This window comes from Solanum tuberosum, unplaced genomic scaffold, assembly GCF_000226075.1.
Source record: "Solanum tuberosum cultivar DM 1-3 516 R44 unplaced genomic scaffold, SolTub_3.0 scf00507, whole genome shotgun sequence".
NCBI classification, from domain to species: Eukaryota; Viridiplantae; Streptophyta; class Magnoliopsida; order Solanales; family Solanaceae; genus Solanum; species Solanum tuberosum.
Window position 1 is genome coordinate 181,079 of NW_006239431.1, and position 12,622 is coordinate 193,700.

Genomic DNA, 12,622 nt, shown 5'->3' on the forward strand with positions numbered 1-12,622 from the left:
AGGTCATCGAAAGGATCTCGGAGACCCACCAAAGTACGAAAGCCAGGATCTTTCAGAAAACGGATTCCGGCCTGTAGAGCACATGTAAGGCACAGTCGGGTTGCTCACGCAGCGGATCACTCTCTCAAAGAGAGAGAGAGGTGTGAAAGTAATAGCCTTATGTTATGGCCGCCCCCCGACTTACGGCCTTTACGCTACTACTATTGTGATGTGAGCAGTTCAAATTGGTTGAATCTTTCTCAATCATCCTGGCCGAAACTTCACGGCTCGATAGATAATTTGATAAGCCAATGATTTTTTTTCGTGTTTCAGAATATGGTTAACCAACATGTTAACTAACCGATTACGATAAATTGGATCGGATTTTGCTGTTTTTTTTCTGCAGTACCTCGACGTGACATGAGCGTGAAAAAGCATCGGACAGGTTGGAGTTCTTACCTTCTTGGGACTCCATGGACCAAGATCTACTTTTATTATATGGTCAATACCGAGCAGGCATTCCGAAAGCATAATTGAAACCCTTGGAGAAGGGTGGCTGGGTGCTTTAAATAAGAAGATTTCAAAAAATGCATATGTAAAAATTATAAGGTGTTTTGTCTTCTCGATCGAGATTGGGTTAGCGAGGAAACAACAATGGAACACTCTAAACTCTGACAATTAGAACAACTAAATCAAGCTTCAGAAAAAAAATATTACGGTTCGTGCGCCGTTATTCTTCTCTACCATGACGAATCAATTGATTTAATGTAGGCATCGCTCTTTCCTTTGTCCTTCCCCCCTATTTTTGCCCTATCACTAGTGGTTACTCCCGATCCGAAGCACGCAAAACCTTACCAGCCCTTGACATATGAACAAGAAAACCTGTCCTTAACGGGATGGTACTTACTTTCATACAGGTGTTGCATGGCTGTCGTCAGCTCGTGTCGTGAGATGTTTGGTCAAGTCCTATAACGAGTGAAACCCTCATTTTGTGTTGCTGAGACATGCGCCTAAGGAGAAAGTCTTTGGAACCGAAGTGAGCCGAGGAGCCGAGTGACGTGCCAGCGCTACTAATTGAGTGCCAGCACCTAGCTGTGCTGTCAGTAAGAAGGTAGCCGGCGCCTTTCGAAGCACTTTCTATTTCTAGTTAGCGCTGTTTTTTGATTGCAGCTAGCGCGCTTGACTAATAAGATAGAAAGGGCCTTTCTCGCTTGTTTAGTAAAGTCAAGTTTTTGGCCTTATCTTGCAGGTGACGACGACGTCGAGTTGACGGCAGAGAAAGACTCGGCATTCAGGCGAGCCACCCGGTGGTGTGGTACGTAGTGGCCCCCCCCCCCCCCCCGAGACCGATTCGTTTGGTCCGATAGGGAGAGTGGAAAGCCTTAGTAGGATCATCGAAACACACAAAATATATTATTATGACTTTATGAAAATTATTTTGTGCGATCGAAAGATCTCCTAAGTTTTCCTGGCGAGGAATGTTTGAACATGCCCGATGATTAAAAGGACTTCTCTTCTCTCTTTTTTTACGCAATTTAAAGATTAAGGAATCGATCACTTCTTCACTTCACACGGGGCCATGGGTCATGAAAGAGGTTGACCCCCATCCTCCTTAACTATGTATGGCTAATGAACTCCTCGCTTTAGTCCGTTCTTTTCCTTTCATGGAGATTATTGGGAACGGAAATGTGCCTGGGGTTAAGAACAACGAGAAAACTGCCTTCTGTCTATTGCCATGGAATGTATAGGTAGGGATTGTTTTATGCTTAGAAAGCCCGTTCCTAGCTCTCTATCCCCTTTTTTTGGGGTCCCCATGAACCGTTTTTTAGTATTCGTGTTTTTTCTTTTAGTATATATTGATGAAATTGTAATCATCGGTAATGATATTCAATTCATCATATCAAACCGTTGATTTGGAGATAGAGGTGACGGAGAAAGAGTATCGGGAGTGGTATATTCCCAGAGCCTTGAGATATTTCTTTTGCTATTCTCCAGCAGCTCGAGGTAGCTTGGCGTCAGTAAAGACAAAACAAGACCCGAGGGTTTCTTTTACTAATTTAGAGCATACCAATCTCAGAAACTAAACTAGTCAATGCGCGCTTGATACGCGAACACTAAAGAGAGAACCGGGGCAAATTTTCTTCGGTTAGGATTCAGGATGGATTACTCACTTGAGCGTTTAGCCGAATTGTACATTAATGAGATTGTAAGACTACATGGGATCCCTGTGTCTATTGTATCTGACCGAGACCCAAGGTTTACGTCTAGATTTTGGGGTAGCTTGCAGGAATCTTTGGGTACTAAGTTGAAATTTAGCACTTCGTTCCATCCTCAGACAGACGGCCAATCGGAAAGAGTGATTCAAATTTTGGAGGATATGCTTTGAGCTTGCATTATGGAGTTTGAGGGTAGTTGGGACAAATACATGGCTTTAGTAGAATTTTCTTACAATAACAGTTACCAATCGTGTATTGGAATACCTCCCTATGAAGCCTTGTACGGAAGGAAATGTCGGACCCCTCTTTGTTGGAGTGAAGTTGGTGAAAGAAAGCTTGTTCGTCCTGAAATTGTGCAACAAACAGAGGACTAGGTAAAAATTATCAAGGATCGTCTAAAGATTTCTTCGGATAGACAAAAGTCGTACGCTGATCTTAAAAGGCGTGACATTGAATATCAAGTGGGAGATAAAGTATTCCTAAAGGTGTCTCCATGGAAAAAGATTATGAGATATGGCCAAAAAGGAAAACTTAGTCCCCGATTTATTGGACCTTATGAGATACTTGAAAAGGTTGGACCAGTTGCATATAAATTGGCTTTGCCACCTGAGTTAGACAAGATCCACAATGTCTTCCATGTTTCTATGCTCAGAAGATATGAAATTTCTTTAAGGGGGAGAGAGTTGTAACACCCCTAAAATACTAAACCAACTCTTGCATGTCGATGCATCATTTCTTAATTACTACAATATGTTTTACTCTTATTTTGGGAACTTGAAATTTTGTGATATTTGCAACCTTGCTTAAAATAAATTGTGCTCATAATTTAAGGTATTGTATGGGGGTATTTACATAATTTTTCTAATTAAAATTTCAATACACTTGCAGCGACCCTTTCGAAAGGATACTACCGCTTAAACAATAAATCTAATTAAATAGTTGTGACATTTAAAAGAGGTTAACTATGGCCATATTGATTTTAATCTAGTAGAGGGATTAGATGCATAATGACCTCCGAAAAGTAATTTAAGCAAATAACAGATGAGCTTTTCATGTATATATATTATCCTCACACTCAAGGATGAAATAACAAGAATATTACAAGCTTTCGAGTACCGAAATCAGCCTGCTCATGCTTCACAGAAACATTCATACAGGTATGTTTTGTTGAGGAAATGATCAAGGCATTCGTCAAGGTTCTTGAGTTTTGTTGCGGATTTTCGCCATGGGTTTAATCCCTAAGAGGTATGTAAGCTTCCATAGTGTTGGGTTTGTTCACCCACACGCCAATCATGATTTTATTTTGGAAATCTATCCATAAATATTGAGCAATTTAATTTCTTGATGAGTTCTTGAAGTTTCCTTATCGATTAAGTTTTGATGTAAGATTCTAGTTGGGTCAACTTCAAACGACCATATATCTTAGAATATAAAGAGTTACGTGAGCCATAACTATTAAATTAAAGGTATTTGAATCTACTTTCCAATGCCACCAATTTCACATCAGTCCAACTTCTGAGTAAAATGTTATGATTACTTTAGTAGCCTATACAGTGCTGTTACAAATTTAGCCGACCGAAAAACATTAAAAAGAGTCATTTTTGTCTTTTTACCTCCAAGAAAACCCTAAACGAATTTCTTGACTAATAAAAGGCTCAAAAAAATCAGATTTTTATCTTTTAATCCATCATTCTCTTTTATCTCAAACCCTAAGACAAAACCCTAAGGAAAAAATCAAAGTAGAAGACTCTATTCAAGATTCTTTCAATCTTTTTCAAGATTCTTCTTCAAGGTAAGTCTTTCTCCAAGAATTCCATTTTTTCAACTCAAATTTCTTCATACAATTTTGAATCACTAATAAAAAAACATAATTCTTGGCCATAGAGATTACAATAAACTAATTCAAGAATCTCAAGAAAGGTTTTTTTAATCGTTAACCTTCAAGCTAGGGTTTCAAGGCTTCTAATCAAGTTCTTCTTCAATATTCTTCAAGATTCTTCAAGAACCTTGTTCTTCCAGGTATGTAAGGGTATCATAGTGTTGGACTAGTTCGTCCACATGCCCTACATCTACTTTCAGATCAGTAAAAGACTAATCTAGGATACTTTCCCTAGATTTGAGTATTCTTGAGATAAGTTGATTTTGAGTTCTTGAGTTCGTGTTTCTTTTAAAAGTTCTATTCTTAATTATAGAATTGCTATATTGTTATTGAGATCCTTCATATCATGAATCATAACTCTTGAATTCATAATTCAAATTCAAGAAAGAGTTAAGAGTAGAGCTCAAGAAAGTACTTTGAGTTCAATTGTGAATCCTTTGAGATCAACTGTCGATCTGAGCTAGGTTTTGAGGAAGTAAGTATGAGAATGAGAATAGTCGTATACATGAGTTCCATATTGTTATGTAGACCCTTGAGTCAAGTCGTTCATGCCCATAAATTTCACATGGAGTCCATAAATTGAGTATCTTTGAGATGAGTAGTATCTTCAAGTTCTAAGTCTTGAGTATTGAGTTCCTAATCCCTTTTGAGATTTTATTCCTAATCGTGGAACTATTACATATTACCCATGAATTCCTCTGGTTGAGTTGTTCATGCCCATAATTCTGCATGAACCCTATGAGTCGAGCAGTCTTGAGATGAGAGGTATCATTGAGTCCTTGAGTTAAGTAGTTCATGCCCATAATTCGGCATTAACCGTTCGAGTCGAGCATTCTTGAGATGAGTAGTATCATTGACTCCTTGAGTTCTGGTGTTGTTGAGTTCCAAGTATTGAGTTCTATGCATGGTTATTGAAAACCTAGAATTGAGTCATTCACGTCCTTAATTCAGCATGAACCCTATTTTAAGAAGTCATTTTACAAATTGTTTTAAAACTTGTTTTAATGACTTGAACACTAAGTTGAGGAGGAGTAGAGCTGAGTTCATTTTCTTTAAAATGATATATGGGAACTAAGTATTCCCAAGAGTAAATATTTTTACATTTAAGATGAGAGAAAACAGAGATTTCCAAAAAAGTTTTGAGCGGTATGAGTACCATATCTTTTAAGATATAGATTTTTAAGTAATAATCTCAAAACACAGAAAGAATTATGTTTCTAAACATGTGAGCTAATTATATTTTGGGAGTAGTATTGAGAACTGATATGGGGGAGAGTTCAGACAACTCACAACCCCCAGAAACCATGTAGCCAACATGGGTAGAAAGGGTCATACGGTTTAGATGACTCCTTAATGCTTTTTATCATAGACTAGTGGATCCACTTAGTAGTAGGACTTATACCCTGGCAAAGTATTAGACAGTTCTGGCAATGTGGGCGAGACGTTGTATCATCACATAGCTCAAAGTGATGGTTGTCTATAAGAGAAACTCCCACAGAGATATTTTGTATTTTTGTATACACAGAGTTTATTTTGTATTTTCATATACAAACAGTTATTTTGTATCCATATATACAGACTGAGTTATTGTTGTATTCTTAAATACATTGAATTGCTTTCTACTGTTTTAAAAGTTTTCTATATATTGCATCTTTATTGTTGCTTTATCTTGAGTTGAGTATCCAGAGTTAAGTATCATATCTGTCACGACCTAGACCGTCGTGAGTGACACCCACACAACCCTCCGGTGGGAGAACCAAAACTACAGCCAAACTTATCAACTTAACCTAAGTAATACACATTTAAAGCTACGGAAACAGGTTTAAATAACAATAAAAATGCGGAGTTCCCATAAACTCTAAAGGTTTAAACAATTAACTAACTAAACTAATGCGGAAATTCAATCACTAGAACCTGAAAGTCAATGTACCAAAACTCTACTAACGACAAATCTAAGAGCAAGGGGTACAACCCCGAAACTAAACAACACCTTAAACAAATAGTTTGAGTCCAAAAAGAATGGACTTAAACAAGAGAGATCCATGGCAACCTGAAAGAACTGGCTCACCCTTGAATCCAATCACACTCAATAGTCACTTAGCTGAGGTTTATCAATAGCCGCCTGAAGATGCCCTGTACGCAACAAAGAACAAGCAAGTGCAGTATCAGTACACAACCACAGTGTACTGGTAGGATCACGTGGCTATCCCAATAAGTTAAACACATGCAAGTAACCACAACATTATAAAACAGGCATATACCGAACATATACAATATTAGTCATCTTTTCAGGATCAATGTAGCATTACACGTTCTCAATAATACACATTGGTTATCAATTTAGAGCAATATACAGTCTTTCAATATAAATCATCATTAGATATGAACGTAATCATCACAAGTAGATACACAACACAATTCAATGGTCCTCTTACAGAACCCAATTCAATGGTCCTCTCATGGAACCCAAACCCAAACTGTTAACATACCGGTTCGTGGTACCCAATCCAAGTTAGTTTGTCGGAACGTGGAAGCCGATCCCATGTTTATGCCAGAACGTTGCAACTGATCAATGTTTATGCTGAAACGTGGCAACTGATCCAAGTTTCTGTGTCGGATCGTGACACCCTCTCATTCAACAAACCACAATCACAATCACAATGTATATTATCACAATGATAAAACAAGAGGTGATTCATGGCATACAATTATTCAATTATCCTCATTTACGACTAGGGTGATCAATAATGCAACATTTGCATACATACATGCATTATAATGAAGCAATTACAAACATATATCACACCAACATGAAATCATAACCATCACCTACATCGAATCCAAGCTTGAATCCCATAAGGCTCTTCAAAATTCCTTTTCGGATTCTCCTCACTTGTTCGTGGTCTAAAAACATACAATTAACGCAAGGATCAACAATCAAAGGTCTAATTATCCGAATTATAACAAACCCAATAACCCTAGACCAAACCCTTGATCCCAAGTATTCAAATTAGGGTTGTTCCCACCATACAATTTAGATGAAAACCCTCCCCCATCGATAATTACCCATTCTATTACGTTCTACGGATCGAAAAATGGATTCGGGGAGTGAAAAGCTTACCTTTAGCCTCAAGAATCGTGGAAAACTGTTAAGAGTCGCCTGAGGTCTGTTCCTTATCTTTAAAAGTAAAAAAGTGCATAATAAGGTTGTTTAGGAGTTTATTTACGACCTTACGTCGCGTCAAACCCACCACAACGACCCTCACCCCGCTGCACCATCCCCGTCAGAACAGCAAAATTCCCCGTCGTAGCAGCTTGCAAGGAACAGAATGCTAAACAAAGAATTCCAAAGCCCCATTTCACAAAACACCATCATCCCATGACACTCATAAAACACCCGTTCACGCTAAGATCAGTTGCGGGAGTTCTACTCACTCAAATTCATTTCTGTAAATTCGTACGGGATCCTTAACATCTTAACTATCCACTCATGCAATCAAATTCATTAATAGATCTCTCATTTGTTACCAGATTTCCCTAGACCTCATTGACTCCAATTTCATCCAAATCTGGACTAGGCTAGAAAATCTCAAGTTACTACAAAAAAAATTTCTATCCCCAATTCTTTCCCCATTGACTTTTCCCTAACGACGGAATCCGGTCGTTACAATAGATACCAATTTACCCATCACTCGTCCCCGAGTGATCAACTAGGAAAGACTGGCTAAAGTAAGGGTAGAGTAGTATCTGAATCGTCGAATTACTAGGGATACTTGTCTCGCATGCCTTTTTTATCGAATCTCATTACCCCCTAAGGGTTTCACATCTCCAACCCCCAAACCAACCAATTGAATACCTACACATCCTCCCTTACAATGCCTCAATGAAGTCATCTCAATACTCGAGTGATAAATATTGTTGTATGTAAACTTAACGAACAACAAAAATGATTCCCAACAACAACCAAAGTTGATCATACACACGTTTTTACAAGGGCCTTGACACAATCATCCGGACGAATCCTTTAGCACTTAAGCATGATAAAATTCCAAGATCAAAACTAGCCACAATTAGAGGTGAACCTAAACCACCCAACACATGCTCATGATACTCAAACAATCATAGTTCTTAACAACATCACCATCCCACAACATAAATTCCCATGAGCTTAAGTTACAAAAATTTCAATCTTTAGACATCAGATACTCCTTGAAGGATATGTCCAAGCATACAAATCCTCTAGCAACACTATCGAAATGCTATATTTAGTAATTATAGGTTACCTCTTAAGAACAATAGAATTGGATATAATGATCCCCACATTCAACCACACATAATCAATACATGACCTCAACGACATGATGAAATATTAGATTGTCGGACAACCATAAATATGCAGGGTAGCTCTTATATAAATTCTCATAAGCAAGGTGGTACATGTTGAACCACTAAAATTCTTTAACAACTCCAAAACAGCACTAATTATATCATTCGAAATAACCAAATCTTCCCAATCTTCCTACTCAACCAAGAGAGCGTCGCAGGATTTGGTACCCCTAATCCACCACTAGGGATCCACCCACAAAAGTGAAAACACACAAGAGCATAGCTAGTGAATCATACTCATAATACTAACAACCATCATAAGCACTCCAACCATTTACCTTATTATAAACCAACACTTTTAAATGAAAACCTTTCTTAGGTATTTAACAATCAACGACAATGAACTTTATTACTCAACCCAGATGTAAGTTCTTTCAAATGTTCAATACCGGATACAATTGATCATTACTCACCTTGCCAATTCATACCTTGACAAATACATCATCACGAATGTAGAGTTACAATGAAAAAATTGAATTGTAATTTCCACTGTATAACATAATCCCTTTCTCTATCAACATTAACTTGTACCTTGAAGATTCTTATGAATTCCTAGATCTTCGCTTATCATTGATCACATCTCCATCGATCTTACAATATCCTTTGCTAAACTTCAATCGTACTCATTACTAAACTCAAAACAAAAACAAAGCACTTATTATCACACTTGAGCTAATGTCTGTGCACTCCTTTCTCAAGTCCCTTTTCAATAGTTTTTAACCAATCTAACAGACTTGTGACCCTATTACTATAGCCACATCATCACGAAATAAATCACGTGTCTCTAAACCCAATTATCTACCCCTCTGAAGATATCTCTTCAGCCTTTGCAATTAAATAAAATATTCTTACTCTCGCCTCTCTCTAAAAGTTGTACTACCTCCCACTATTTTTCTTCATTATGACTCTAGTTCTTTAATTTCTATTTGAATGGTGTCCCACCATTTCTTAAAACTTTCCATACAACCATGTTACTCACCAAATTTTAGAAAACCACAACCTTTAGATACTCGCAAGTCGTATTTACTATACAAAAATTTGCTTAACCAAAAAATTTATTATATAGTTGCATCACGTCACAATCCATCACGAACTCTTATTACCATTACGCTCACTCAGCCTTGACTATCACTATGAAGCCACCATTTCATTAAAACGACACCTCAAACTCAGGTAAACTCACCAAATTCAAAGGACTAACCCAATCTTGGTACGCACTTTCTTACTAAAATCCTCAATTTCCTTCACCCAAGTATACTCAATGGAACTTTCTTTATCCATAATCTTGTCTATTCCGGTATTAATCCACTCCCTTATGGATTAAGATAAATTCATCAGTCCTCATACTACCCTCCTTCTTCTTATCAAACAAGACAGGAGCACCCCACTTGGAAACACTAAGACGGATGAATCCTTTATCAAGAAGCTCTTGGATTTGAGCCTTAAGCTCTCTCATCTCTGACACCACATTAATAGACTCATAGAGGGGGATTCGACCTCAACATCCCGAATATGAGCCAATTACGTTAAACAATCCTGCCCTACCAGTTTCCTACCCCGCACGAAAGATATGACCTTAGCTGACTTACGCTTGTACCCTTTTCCCACTCCAATCTTTCCCTACCCAGGATCTCTAGAGTTACCAACTTAGTATTACAATTAAGCCTGTATAATAGGGGGACAACCAAGTCATGCCTAAGATATATCAAGTCATTCATATCCAACATAACCAAATCAACTAACTCTGAAAATCCATAAACACAACAGGACAACAAGATATACATGGTTGACTATGACTGACTCTACAACTCGGGTAGAAACATAGATGGGGGAATAACGTATATCACAAACCACATCAAATCCCAAGGCAATTGAACTGACACATGTGAATGAGTAGAACCTGGATCAAACAAAACAATAGCCATCCGGGTACTAACAAGAGTAACTCTTGTGACCACTGCATCACACCCTCAAACTCAGTCTTACTCCGAAAAACATAAAACTGAGCCATGTCCTCTTGACGGGCAACCTCATTGCTTGGTTGCACTACTCCTCTACATACATTACCATTTCCATGGCCTCACTGATTTCCTCCTCATATGCCCAGATTCTCCACAATTTTAACACACCTTATAACTTATATTCAATTGCTGAACACTGAATTAGATCGCGGGGGTTAGTTTTGGTACGATTCAGGGTCCCTAGTTATGACTTGGAAAACAGGGGAGACATGGTTGAGATTCTGTCTCGCCTTGTCCTGCTCTGGCGGGAGGAATTCCGCACTGGCGGCCTAGCCTTGGCGGGAAAAGTCCCGCCCTAGCAGCCAAAATGGAAACAGAACTCCTACCAACAATTTTTTTGGGGTTCTTTTCCTTTCTAAATTCCATAAAAGTTCCCAGCTTTACTTAGCAATTTTAGAATAACCCTCATGACTACAAGGCTCATTGTCTACCCCCCAGTCAATCCCACGATACACAAACCAATTCATTCTTGTTAATTCAGCACCACAACCCATACCTCCCCAGGATACACCCTGACACTCCTACGGTCCTTAGTCAATATCTTCCTTTCACAACTAGTTTCACCATACTCAAGTATTTACAACTTGCATAACTTCAACTACCAGGTCAACATATTGTACATATCAAAGTTCAGGCGCACATTTATTGTGCACATAATCACCTCATCACATTCAAGCAATTACTACTTCACATTCACAGTTAATTCAGACAACCAGAAGCACACATTCAAAGTTTCCAAGATACAATTCACTTATAAGTCCAAATTCTTAATTAATTATTTCACTCCATGGATGACCATTCCTGATCATCCATGCATTCACACCACCACTAGGGCCAAATACCAATTGGAACCTTCTTAGTTTCCAATTTGCTTCGCTTGTGGCCCCTCAGTCGTGACCACGACGTCTAGTTCAGTTCGTTGAGATACCAATTGAAATCGGGAGATACCAGTTGGACTCAACTCATACCACAAGCGATAATAGTAGCTAGCGAGCTCCCACAAAACTGCTAATTTCAATCATATAACTTGGTCGAACCCAATTCTTAACCGCCTCAATATTTAACTGATGCTAACCAAACCTTAAATAAATCATAGAGAAAATCGATGACCTTGCAATTGGTCAAAAATGTCTTCTATCCGAGGCAATGGATACTTGTTCTGAATGGTGACCCTTTTCAACTGTCGGTAGTCTATACTCATCCTCTCTTGCTAGTGATGTTGTTACCCTTTTTATTGCTCAAGTTCAGACCATAGAGTGAAGGAGGAAAGATACCAATTGGATTCAAGTAATAACACGAAGGAGTAGAAAGAAGTGAGTTTTTTCTAAAGTCATATAGCCTCTTGAAGAAAAGTTCAGACGTCATCGTACCGTTCTGCAAGACTTTACTAGACTCATTTTGGTACAATGAGATCAACGAACCTAGGGATCTGATACAAACTTTGTCACGACCCAAACCATCGTGAGTGGCACCCACACTAACACTCTGGTGGGAGAAGCAAAACTACAACCCAACTAATCAACTTAACCCAAGTAATACACATTTAAAGCTACGAAAACAGGTTTAAATAACAATAAAAACGTGGAGTTCCCATAAACTCCAAAGGTTTAAACAATTTAATAACCAAACTAATGAGGAAATTCAACCCCTAGAACCTGAAAGTCAATGTACCAAAACTCTACTAACAACAAGTCTAAGAGAAAGGGGTACGACCCCGAAACTAAACAACACCTTAACAATAAGTCTGAGTCCGAAAAGAATGGACTTAAACACGAGAGATCCATGGAAGTCTGAAAGAACCGGCTCACCCTTGAATCCGGTCATGCTCAATAGTCACTTAGCTGAGGTCTATCAATAGCCGCCTGAAGATGCCCTGTATTCAACAAATAACAAGCAAGTGCAGTATCAGTACACAACCACAGTGTACTGGTAGGATGACGTGGCTATCCGAATAAGTAAAATACATGCAAGTAACCACAACATTATAAATCATGCATATACCGAACATATACAATATTAGTCATCTTTTCAGGATCAATGTAGCATCACACGTTCTCAATAATACACATTGGTTATCAATTTTGAGCAGCATACACTCTTCCAATATCAGTCATCATTAGATATGAACGTAATCATCACAA